Raw genomic sequence first — 13,140 nt, forward strand, 5'->3', positions numbered from 1 at the left:
GTACCAGTTCTGCGCAGCCTTCGAGCCGTGATCGGTAGATTTGTTGGTTTATCACGCAAAGAGCATCAATTATATCTTGAAAATAAGGTGCTGGTCATCCTTGCTGCTAGGTTAATTAGTCTTTAGTTCTTCTCAGTATATTGCCATCTCATAAAATGCGTAGCTATAGATGACACAAGTTTTTTTTTTTCTTGAACAATATGTTTCGCTTCCTCTCGTGAAATTGGTCTGGAGCTTTCGCAGGACTTTCAAGGGTCCTACCTGCGTAGTCAGATTCGTTTGAGACCATAGAAGCCGTCTGGCCAGGGTGTTGTTGTTGTCTAACTCAAGGCACAAAGCATGTGCAGTCCTACAAAGTTCTCTCATCTTGGTTTCCAAGCACAGCTGAGAGTTTGGAGCTCAGGGAATGACCCAGATTGGCCAATCTACGGCAAAGCAGTTTTGCAGCGTGAATCTTTTCTAGATTAACATGCTGTGCATTATTCCGCCATCTAGTGGTTGTGTCTGGAATCTGGAGTTCTGCTTGATGTTCAGCCACACTGCGTCAGTGCCACGTTGTGGTTAGGAGCCGTCCTAGAAAACGTGTAGCTGATTATCGGTCTCTTGGGAGAAACAAGGCTTCGGGCTACACAAAATGTGTGGCCTGCCATGGAGTCTGCAGACTTGTGTGATGTTCTGTGCCTTAATAGCAGTTCTGAGTTCCTATATATGTGTGACATTTTGGAATAAAGGTCTGACCACCCATGAAATCCAGGTTGACCACCTCCAGACCAACCACTCCACCGTGCTAATTTATACTGCCTCCAACTAGTCTTGCTCTGTGCAGCTTACAAGTCATGAGGGGGAAACATGAGACCCCCTTCGCTCCTGTAGCAGCAGAAACATACATATCCCAGCCTCATGAGACAAGGACCAATGGTAGTTATCAGACTGCACTTTCTGCCCAATTCCTTTGCAAACCCACTTCAGCCAAATATTTGAGGAGGCTATTGTGGGAGTTAAAGTCCTAGCTCTTTCCAGACATAATGGATGTGGCCTAATGGCTAGAGCAGTTGGACTCGAAGCTGGGGAACCGGGTTCGAGTCTTGGCAGAGACACTCAACACCCTGTGATTCTGGGCAACTCACTTGATTTCCCCGTTCCTAACAAAATGAATGTGTCTGTAAACAGTGCTTAAAATGGAAAAATAGAAGTGCATATACTCTGTACCAGAGTGCCTGCTTGTTTCTAAGAAGTGCCAGCATTCTCTAATTGAAAGTATTAAGCTTTTCTTGAGAAGTGCAGGTACTCTCGCTCTGAAAATAAAAAAGTACAGGTACTCAGTACCGGACAGTACCGGCCCATTTAAAGCACTGCCTGTAACGCAACTGGTGCTCACGTAAAGCTTCCTGATACCTTCGGGTGGAGTTCCTGCAATATTTTTTTTCAAAAACCTCCAAAAAAGAAAACTTCAATGATTTGTGTGTGATCTTTACCAAATGTCAGATTTCCCTGTGAAGCGAGATTCCCTTGTAGCCCCAGAAGCCATTTTTCACACCGTAATGTATCCAGGCTGCGAGGTAGTGGTTAATTTGTTAAAACAAAAAGTGCGGGGGCTCTCGTCAGGAGGCAGTGTGCATCAATCAGCCCATTTTCCCAATAAGCCTGCCGAGAACAGAACTCCCATGCCCACCAAAAATGAAGGCGTCCGTGCTCCAATACCCTTATGTGGAGTTGATTAACAGGCACATGCATCAAGGTAGGATTTTGCGAGTCCTTAATTGCGATAGTTAAGGAATCGTAATTAAGGACTCGCAAAAGCCTATGCATGTAGGAATCGCTGTAAAAATAGGGATTCCTACACATTCCTTATTTGCGACTCGCAAATTGCGAGTCGCCATTAAGGAATGCCTTCCCATTCATTCCTATGGGCCTACAGGCCCATAGGAATGAATGGGAAATTGCATGCGTAATTTGCGAGTACCAATAGGTCCTCACAAATTGCGCATGCAATTTCAGTATGCAAGGGTGTCAAAAGGACGCCCTGTTGCACCCCCTGAAATTGATCTGTGCGCATATGTTGCGCAACATGAAAAATGTGCATTATTTAAAGTTTTTGCAAATTAACATGAAGTTCAACTTCATGGTAATTTGCGCCCCTATTAGTGCAATCACTTTTTTTTTTTTTACTTTAATGTATTGCATTTAAGGAATCACAATTTTCGATTCCTTAAATGAAATCGCAATTTAAGTAATCGCAATTTTGAGATTACTTAAATTGCGATTTTTGCATTTGGGATGATGCATCCCAAATGCAAAAATACTGGTCGCAAAGGGGAAGATTCTGAGAATCTGCCCGTTTGCGACTGTTTTTTAAGCACCGGCTCAAATTAAGCACTAGGCCCTCATCATGTCAGAGTGCACCGGCAGTTCCAGAAGGTCCTAGCACGTCTGCAGACTTGACTGAGTGTCTCTTCTCCTCACCGCACAGCTCTGTCAGTCCTCACGCACACACACACCAGCGCCACAGCGCCGTGCCCGGCATCTCAAGCTGTCGACCTTTGAAAGCGGCAGCGATGGCTCGATACGCCCGCAGGCCCCGGGAGAGGCATCAGTATGCCAGGCGTCACTCCATGACTGATCGACAAGGCCCCGGTGCCCCTGGCTCGGGGCTTTGCGACAGCTGCACGCGCCTTTGACAACTGAAAGAGGCAAAACAAGATAGCAGTGTTCGCTTCCGGCTAAAGGCTGTGTGTGGATCTCGGTTTGCGGTCCCAGAAGCGCCCCACCTGTCGGGGGCGGCTGGTTCCACTTCCGGTCAGCGCCCAGAAGGCGAGCACCCTGTTCTGGTGCTTGGATTTGGGCACAGGTCCTTCACGCAGTGTGCTACGCCCAGGTCCTGAACTGGGGTGGCGTGGTGAGCAAAGTAACAATGGATTAAACCCAGACTGGGGGTGAATGTTTTACCAATGTGCAACATTCCGTCCGTCATCTTGTGTGTTTTGCTGTATGCCCAGGTCATGTCACCGGTATACAACCGTTACAACGCAACTTTTACAATGCACTACCATTACAACGCTACTTTTACAACACAGGATCCATTACAACGCATGCCTTTACAACGCATGACATTACATAGCAGATGCTATTACAACGCATGCCATTACAACGTAAGTAGAGGTAAGTATATAATTTTATTTTATATTTTATTTAACATTTAATTAATATTAAAAATAAATATATTAATTCATGTATTTTTATCAAATAAATTAAATATATTAATTTAAGTAATTTAAAAAAATAAGTATGAGTATAGGGTATTTTTAGGGTTCAGGGCTAGGTTTGGGTTATGGGGGTACAGGGGTATATTTAGGGTTCAGGGCTAGGTTTGGGTAATGGGGTACAGGGGTATTTTTAGGGTTCAGGGCTAGGTTTGGGTTATGGGGTACAGGGTTTTTTTAGGGTTCAGGGCTAGGTTTGGGTAATGGGGTACAGGGGTATTTTTAGGGTTCAGGGCTAGGTTTGGGTTATGGGGTACAGGGTTATATTTAGGGTTCAGGGCTAGGTTTGGGTAATGGGGTGCAGGGGTATTTTTAGGGTTCAGGGCTAGGTTTGGGTTATGGGGTACAGGGTTTTTTTAGGGTTCAGGGCTAGGTTTGGGTAATGGGGTACAGGGGTATTTTTAGGGTTCAGGGCTAGGTTTGGGTTATGGGGTACAGGGGTTTTTTAGGGTTCAGGGCTAGGTTTGGGTAATGGGATACAGGGGTATTTTTAGGGTTCACAGCTAGGTTTGGGTTATGGGGTACAGGGGTATTTTTAGGGTTCAGGGCTAGGTTTGGGTTATGGGGTACAGGGGTATTTTAAGAGTTCAGTTTTTTAAAAAAACACTTCAAAAATTAATTAATTAAATAAATTAATTAAAATGTATTAAAAAAAGATATACTTACCTATACTTACGTTGTAATGGCATGCGTTGTAATAGCATCTGCTATGTAATGACATGCGTTGTAAAGGCATGCGTTGTAAAGGATCCTGCATTGTAAAAATCGCGTTGTACTGGTATGCGATGTAAAAGTATGCGTTGTAACGTCATACATCCCATGTCACCACATACCTCACCAGGTCCCAAACAAGCCACCTAGTAGGAGGTAGTTCAGAGGACGGACACACACCCCCCAAAGCCAATAGCATTATTTGTTGTTAATGCCTGCCTTTGTTTGCCCTTCCCCACCTCTGGGTGTTTCCACAGACTCTTATACTGATGGTGTCTGTCGTTTTCCTTGTTTAGAGTGCCACGATGCGATACTAGAGGCATTTGTCTGCTATATAAATGCAAAAAAGAATAAAATGTACACACAACGCGGATTGGGCAGGAATTTCACCCAATGCTTTAATAGAATATCCTTGAATGTCTTTAATTCACTCTTGGCCCATTAGTGCTTCACCCAGGACAACATTCCGCATGCAGAGTCTGCAAGCAACAGATGCAGCGTATATGCCTCATAGGCAGGGCCACTGGAATTATACGGCAGGGGTGATTAAATTATGCGGACAAAAATGGCGAATTATGTGCAAAGCAGCACATTTTGTTATAGTATTACTTCATTATTTTGTCATTTTTACATATTCCAACACTTTCGGGCAACGTTTTTCTCTTATTAGCACCGGTTTAATTCCCGAATACGGCAATAAACAACTGAGAGATAACCAGTCGACCTTAGGGAAGGGCCTTCCACTGCACGTGAACTCGCGTCACTGCGTTTTTAGGAACTTTAAACCCTGTTTGATCCAGAAACAATTTTTTTGTTCAAATCTGCAGATTATGCAACAGATGATGGATTATGCTGCAAATGCGGCAAATCCATAATTATGCGGAATAGGCCGCAGCCGCAGATTTGCATAATTCCAGTGGGCCTGCTCATAGGTAAGTCTAAGGTTTTCACAATTTCAGTATCCGTGCACGCTGGCATGATGCCAAACCACTGCAGATGGACCTCAAACCTCTGTGCCCTGCAACTTAAAATACATTAAAAGTGCATGCATCACTCAGCGCTGCGGCACGGTCTCTCAGAATTATTGATTACCTGTACATATTTTTACATGATTAGATGCCTGATAGGTTAAGTCACAAAAGTTACAAAAGCGTGAAGAACACTCTGCCAGCAGAAATTCAGACAGGGTTATGGCTGCCTCTGAAGAGAGCCTGGAAACAAAGAATAAATCACATGCTTTGGCAGGGCGCCCCAGAGCTCACTTCTGCTCGTATTTGAACTTTCCCCCTGTTGGACAGGAGCCCAGGAACGAAAAAACAGAATACAGATGGAGCCAGGGAGGCTGGGGAGCTGTTTTATAGAGAGGCCTTGGGGGAGCAACGTTGACTTTAGCTGCATTGGGGCACCCTCCGGCAGTGAGACTGCATGAAGGGTGGGGGTTGAGCAGGGTTTAGGCTGGCACCCCCTAGAGAACAGCCCTCGTGATGGAACAAATTGTTCAGGGCATCTGCAAACCTGTGTGATTATGATGGTCAATAAGTGCCAGTTATTTATATCAAAAATATGTATTTTCAGCCTCCCACATCCTACTGACCTGGTGGCAGAAAGTCGGTGTGAATGTGGTCACTTACTGTGCCATTGTGAGCTTAAGGTCGAAGGAGGCGGGACTCCTGCTGCCTTTAAATGGGGTGGTCCCAGAATGCAATAGCTCATTTCTTACCTGCTCTTCCAGACCCAACCACTAGATGGCGGAACAATGCACAGTTTGTGAACAGAGAATAATAGCCAGAAGCTGTAAACTTATTGTTACAGGTAAATAACTTGTTTATTCCAGTTGACCAAGAAAAGTTCCCCTTTCTTGAACTTCAGTTGGAGAACAATCCAGATCATATTATTTTATCCAGGCTGTACCATAAAAACTGTTTGGGGTGTCCAGCATATCTACTGATTTTACACCAAATTGGAAACTGTGTAGTAGGGATAGTTTGATGGCTAAAACCTTGTGACCCTAATATACTAGATATGGCCTACCTTCACTGGCATCAGGTCAGGGCCGGGTCAACTTCAGAGTCCATAAGATATCTCAAAGAGGCAAGGGATCCGGCTCGCTTCATCACTCCAGGGTCTGCCTTTGGGCAAGGGTTCGATCATTTGCTTCAATCAGTAGATTTGTAGAGCGCTACTTGTCACCCGTGAGTGTATCCAGGCGCTGGCAGAGTGTGAGTTCCCTTCCCATTGTGAGAGGCGTGCCTAGGGGCAGTGGTGTAGCGTGGGGGGAGATCCACAGGAGCGTTTGCCCCGGGGTCAACATTCTTAGGGGGGTGCAACATTTTTAAAGAAAGTGTGGCGTCCCCTAACCCGTAGATCATTAGCACTTCCGGAGCTAACGTCCACGGGTTAGAGGGTGCACTACTTTCCTTAAAATGTTGCCCTGGGCGCTGGCAACCCACGCTTCGCAGCTGCCTAGGGGGCATCTTGCCCAGGTGCCTAAAGAGGCTTTGGAAGGTCCCTCCTGACCCGGCACAGAAAGAAGTGGCTTTGTCTGGGATTTAGTTTTTGGGGTGCTGTGCTGAACTGCATAAGGTAGGGTGGAGGATGTGCCTAAACTACAGCTGATGTTATGTGTATGTAACTAGAGGGCAGTTGTACGACAGATTTTGCCATGCGCAAATAGGTTTTAGACCCATTTGCACATGCAACAAACCTGTGGGCCATGTACTAACCCTATTTGAGACTCGCAAAATAGTGTTTAGCAACTCGCTACTAGGTAGGGGCGTTCCTTTCCTAATAGCGACCCCAAAAGCTATGTAAGAATGTTTTGTGACCGCAATTGCGATCACAAAACACTCGCAGTTTACCATCCTTCTCCGAAGGGAGGTGAAGCACTCACAAATGGGAAGGGGTCACCAGGGGACCCCTTTCCCTTTGGGAATGCATGCACAAACATTGTTTAAGGGCAGGCAGTGGTCCCAGGGACCACTGCTTGAAAATGAAAAGTTAAATTATAATTTTTGTAATTCAGCCAGTTTTCCTTTAAGGATAACGGGCTGCATTTAAAAAAAAAACCTGCTTTATTTAAAGGCAAACACAGACAGGGAGATCTGCTGACCCCAGCAAGCCACCAGCCCTGGCAGTGCTAAACATTCCCGATAGGGTTGCACATTGCGACAGCCTCAATAATATTCATGAGGCATGCAATTTGCGAGCCCATTGGGAATCGCAAAAAGTGTCCCAGACACTGTTGTACATTGACTTTTGCGACTGGCAAATTTCGTCTCGCAGTTTGTCGCAATTTGCGAGTCGCAAAAGTCAATGGTCGTACAACTGGCCCTAGATTTGTGGTCGGTGGTCCCTGCACCTCGAAGCAGTGGTAGGTGTGTGTGTGCTGCAACGCCCCGCAGACGTAAGCCGGCAGAACCATGTGTTCATTGGTGCGCAGGAGGGGGTTTTGCACAATGATCCACAGTGTGCCGGAATCTAAGGATCACTGGACACGTGAACAGCAAAGACTCCACGCACAGCAGGGGGTGATGCACTGCGATCCAAGATGTGTCATTACACTGGTCGGAGGCTGTTAGTGTAGCAGTGAGTCCACGCACAGCGGGGGGTGCAGTGAGTCCACGCACAGCGGGGGGTGCAGTGAGTCCACGCACAGCAGGGGGTGCAGTGAGTTCACGCATAGCAGGGGGTGCAGTGAGTTCACGTACAGCAGGGGGTGCAGTGACTCCACTGTGCACAGCAGGGGGGGACGTACAGTGAGTCCACCTTGCACAGCAGGGGGTGCAGACGTGCAGTGAGTCCACCACGCACTGCAGGGGATGCAGTGAGTGAACTGTGCACAGCAGGGGGTTCAGTGGGTCCACCTTGCACAGCAGGGGGTTCAGTGAGTCCACCGTGCACAGCAGGGGGTTCAGTGAGTCCACCGTGCACAGCAGGGGGTGCATTGAGTCCACCGTGCACAGTAGGGGGTTCAGTGAGTCCACCTTGCACAGCAGGGGGTGCAGTGGGTCCACCGTGCACAGCAGGGGGTTCAGTGAGTCCACCGTGCACAGCAGGGGGTGCATTGAGTCCACCGTGCACAGTAGGGGGTTCAGTGAGTCCACCTTGCACAGCAGGGGGTGCAGTGGGTCCACCGTGCACAGCAGGGGGTGCGGTGAGTCCACCGTGCACAGCAGGGGGTGGCGAGTGATGGTGAAGTCTGTCGTTTATCTTCACAGCCTGGAGTTGCGCATCTTGATTGCTCGGTGCTCAGATTGGGTCCTTCTGCTCCGAGCAGAGCCTTCGCAGTCCCTCCTCCTCTTCCTCCTCTCTTGGCCCAGTTTCCCGATTTTCCGCGGTCTGTAACTCTACCCAAACTCCAGCTGCTTTTGGTGCAGGGTGGCGGGAGTGGGGCCCGCAAGGGGGGGGGGGTAAGGTTATGATCGACACCAGTTCTTGGATTGGGGCCCGTTTTATTAATAGTCGCTTCTCTGCACGCTGGCGCGCGGAGGGGCCTGTACAGTAGTGCGCATGCGCAGATCCGTGGCGGGTGAGTGGGGATTAAATGGGGGCATCGAGGGATTTCAGATTTGCGGACACAAGAAGGAGCAGTGACGCGTTCTAAGTGACAGCCCCGAAGGGTCCGGCACGGTTCCGTCGGGTGCCTTTAACAGGAAGGATGTGACTGACTCTGCCCCGGCCCTAGAGGTGAGAAAACCAGCAAAATCAAAGGAGAGCCTAGCCGGGGGTTGGCTCGACGCGGCACGAGCCGAGCCACCAACATCAGCATTGTAAGTGAAAGTGATGCAGCGAACGGCTCGCGAAAACATGATCAAACTCTTACACATTCGAAACCGGTTATTTCTTGAACGTTTGCATTTCACTTTGGTGTCTGCGACTGCAATGGCATCTCTTAAAAGTAAAAATGAACATTTTGCCACCTTCCTGGCTGTGATGACACTGACATGAGTGAACCATACATGTCAGTCGTGGCCTCGTATGTTTGGTCAGTATTACTGTATGTGGAGCAGTGGGATTGTTTATTGCAACGTACACACCGTGAGATGTGTATATAATGCACTTCATGAACAGAATTCTTCCACGGAGATCTCAAATGTGCTCCACAACCCAGATAAGGCATAATGACGTACAGGGTTTTACACAGGATCACACGGTTTGCTCAAGCGTGGACGCCAGGATTTGCCCACAGGTTTCCTCCTCCTCTCTCCATTTTACCAATGAAAACAGCGAATCGTGTTTAGTTAGTCCATGGCCTACATTAGCTTGCTGTATAATAACAAGCAGAACATCTTAACTTAATCTGACACTGGAGATGTGTAAAGTGTCTTTTCTGGGACAAGCACAAAGTTACGAGTAAGCGAAGGTAAAAGACCACTTCATGATAGCGCTGTTGCTTCTCCACTCCTTATTAAACAGTAAACCAGCATTTGGTAAGCCAACACGTGTCGCCGTTGGGACTTGTTGGCTTTGCCAATGCTTTTTGGTACAGCATCCCACTGCTGTGCAGGTTGGCTATAGAAGAATAAAAGAAAATTCCTAGGAATTGGTGCTTGCTTCAGTGGGGCAAAATGACGCGAGTGCTTTGGTTTTTATTTACGTTTAACAATGTAACTTGAATTTATAAATATAAAGAATTTTATTTCGTTTTTTTCTTTTTTATTAAGTGGATGCAGTGGAAGCAGTAGCGGTTCCTCCGCTAAGGCGGAGGAGCGTCGCCCCACAGCTGTCCGAGCAGTGAAGAAAGGAAAAATCAAATGATCATATAATTATTATGATTTTATTTTTCGTACGGGCTACGGAGCCAGGTTCGGATGGGGCGGGGCTGGAGTCACAGGGAGAAGGAGTGGTTTCGCACCATAAGTGCGCATGACCGTTTGGCCGGCCGTCTTGGGCTGGCCAAACAGACATGCACACTTAACATTTCTCCACCTGGCTATGTTGCACAGCCGGGTGGATAACATTCCCAATGCTCTCAGGCACTGCCAGCGGCCAACTAGGCTGCTCAGACCAATCACGACGCTGCTGTCATGCTAGTGAGAGCAGCACTGTCATTGGCTTAGAGGAGCCTGTGTGCTGCCGGGAGCCAGGAAGAGAAGAGGATGGAGGGAAACCTGCGCTATAATCAGGAAAGTGATATACTTTTCCCCCCGACTCTCCCCGTTCCAGAGCAGCCGCCACTAGGTGGAAGCAATACAGGGTGTAAAGCAACAAGGGAAGTCGTGTTGGTATTTGTTAGACATTACAGGCTATCCCTATTGGTGTGTTTGTTTTCACAGTTCAGATTCTACATTTAGTGTAAGTTCAAACAGAAGATCTTCCAGATTAGAACTTAAATTTGAGCAAGGATTTAATGAGTGGTTGCTGGGCACCGTGGTTCTGTGATTATTTATTATAATTAAGGCTCCCTGTTTTCCGTTTTTATAGACTTTTACAGATAAATCCAGACAGAAAACATTCATTTTATTGTCTGTGTTAATTTTTATATGTGGATAAAAACGGAAATTGGGTAGCTTTTTCAGACCAATAGTAACACTGAGGCACAGGCAGGGAGGCAACATGTGTGGGCGTGGGTGGGATGAGACAAGCCAACCGGCGAGAGAGAGGGAGCAGTGTGGAGCTGGGGGAGAAGCAAACGGGTGGCAAGGCAATGAGGTTGTTCCCTAAAAGTGAGCAGTTAAAAACACCGGTAAATTGGCAAAGCTCAGGGCCAGAATGGGAACCCAAAGCAGCCCTGGCAGTTTTCTCAGACCAGCCCGTAGGGAAGCACTGCCTGGCCCCGGGAGACTGGAAAGGCTTTCTTGCTGCTTTTGTTACTGGGGCGGATATTGTAGCGCAAGCCCCCAATATCCACCCCGGCTCCCACTGCTGCAAAACCAGCCCCCACCCTTCCACCCTCCCGGGAAACGCTCGATGGCCGGTACAGCCAGTCCAGCCATGGCAAAGCTCCATTGAAGGGAGAGACACAAGATGCACGAGGCAAGCCATCCAATAAGAAGCAGGCAGATGAGAGTGACAGCAAAGCTAACCAATGATAAGCAAAGGACAAGCTACAAGTCCATCCGCGTGCTTGATAAGCCCACGGTATGTCTTTTCTAACCAGACAGCTGAGGTGTGGTAGGCTGGACCTAAAAAGGAGCTTGTCAGCATCTTAATGGCGGCCACGACACTTATAACAACACATAGGGGGTTATGACCTCCCATTGGCTGCTCTCCTGCGGGTTGTCCGTGACACACTGTGAATTGCTCTGCTCTATTGCTCCGCAACCCCAGGGGACAAGAGCCAGCCTCAGACATTTGACCCGAGCCGGGCTCCATCCTTTCGCTACCTAAAAACCTCTATCAGCCACAGCGCCGGTGATTGGCAGGTGTGCCTGGCTGGCACGCGACTGACTTTAGCCAATCCTTTCCCTGCTCTTTGAGGCAAGTACAACTGACTTGTCCATAAAAGTCCCAAGTGCATCCTGTCCAGAAACAGGCATCCGGAATAGTGTCTTGCTTTTTCTGGGTGAATGAGTGGTTTGCTGCCAGTTTTGCCATCTCGTGGTGCTATAAATGAAGTGAGAAGTGGGGGTGGGCGGGGGCACCCTGCCAGAACTCCTCTTGTGACCTTCAGGTGTGGCACAGAGGTCAGCAGAGTCCATGGCCCGCTCCCGCGAGCCATTCCCGGGGCCCCGGCCAACCACAGAGAGAGGGAATAGGCAGATAATCCACTGAATGACAACAAACGAAAAGGAGCGCGCGCAGCCCCGTGCCAGCAGAGCCCACGCACATGTGGCGGGTGATGGGAAGTGGCAGGTGCCCGCGGAACAGGGGGGCTGTAACCCGAGGCCCCCCATTTGCTTCGGTGTCGTACGTCAGCTTATGGGACATTAAATCTTTTCAGAAGAAGATGCCAAGATGTGACGGGGCAGGTGCTCCCGGGGCTGCAGGGGGGCTTATCCAGGTACTGGAATATGGCCTCTTCTCACGCAGGGGAAGGAGGCCTATTTTGATAAATGATTATTAATAATGGTTGGAGCAGTGGTAAAAAATAGTAAATTATAATTAAGGCTCCCAGTTTTCCGTTTTTACTGGTTTTTAGAGATAAATACAGACAGAAAACAATATGTTTCGTGTCTGTATTTATTTTTAAAAGCAGAAAAATATTGAAAATGTTGCGTCTTGTGATTGACTCGCCACGCTGTCTTTTGTGAATTCCAGGCCAACGGCAGAGCAGGCAGACAGCATGGGGAGTTTGAAAAACTGGATGAGATTAGCTTAACTACAAGCACATGTTAAAGTATATATGAAGCATTTACCTGTGGGCGTAATGTCTTATTATATTTGGGTGCTTAACCCCTTCGCTGCGGTGGCTATTCCGCCGCAGCGCTAAGGGGGCGGGGCGGCCGCGCGGCGGGTCCATGCTGGTGACGGAACCGCTCGGTCACCAGCCGCGGTTGAGCTGTGCTGATGACGGAGCGGTTCCGTCATGGCCCTGCCCGCTCAATAGAACGCCCAGCGCAGGCGCGGAATTCGCGCCGCGCAGGCGCTTCGGGCGGGCCATGACGGAACCGCTCCGTCATCAGCACAGCGCCACCACGGCTGATGGCGGAGCGGTTCTGTCATCAGCACGGAAAAGGTTTATTTGCTAAAACACCACCGACATCAAAGTCGGAGTGCATGTTCATCAGTTAAATAAATGTGGAAATGTGCCATTTTACGACTCCATTTATTCTCAAAACTCAAGATAAATATGGATAAATACCAATAAGATGGGCAAAAAATAAATATGGATAAATACCAATAAGATGGCCCAAAAATAATATGGATAAATACAGATGGAAATGTTTAAAAAATAAATACCATAAATCCAAGAGCCCTAATTATAATACCAATTTTTAATCCCTGAGGAAAAAAAAATTCTTATTACAGTTGAGTTGTGACTTCATAATGCTTGCTGGGAGAGTCAGCGGGCGTGGCAGAAAGCCTTTTTATAACCTTCTAACTTCTGATAAACAATTAAAGGGAAGATTAGCTTTTCAAACTTTTCTTCTACATTTTTCATTCTAAAAGGTTATTCCACAGTTGTGTTGTTTGTTTCCATGCAGCGGACCAGTGTGTGGTTCCAGTGCCTTCTGAAACCACGAAGTACCTTTCATCTGAATTAAATTCAGCTTCCTGCAAATTGGTG

The 13,140-nt window shown here is 47.7% G+C and overlaps 1 protein-coding gene across 4 annotated transcripts in view; it reads left to right on the top strand.

Annotated features, from left to right (window-relative positions):
- Window positions 1-13,140, top strand: part of SEMA6C (semaphorin 6C) — a 171,934-nt gene that overhangs the window by 46,171 nt on the left and 112,623 nt on the right. Inside the window, exon 1 of one of the 4 annotated variants that reach the window (XM_086947443.1) lies at window positions 8,533-8,657. The exons of the other annotated variants lie outside the window; for them this stretch is intronic. The gene's annotated coding sequence lies outside the window, so the exon portion shown is untranslated. Of the gene's footprint in view, window positions 1-8,532; window positions 8,658-13,140 lie in introns of those variants that run through there. 4 annotated transcript variants of the gene reach the window in all.

Source organism: Lissotriton vulgaris, chromosome 12 (assembly GCF_964263255.1).
Source record: "Lissotriton vulgaris chromosome 12, aLisVul1.2, whole genome shotgun sequence".
Classification (NCBI taxonomy): domain Eukaryota; kingdom Metazoa; phylum Chordata; class Amphibia; order Caudata; family Salamandridae; genus Lissotriton; species Lissotriton vulgaris.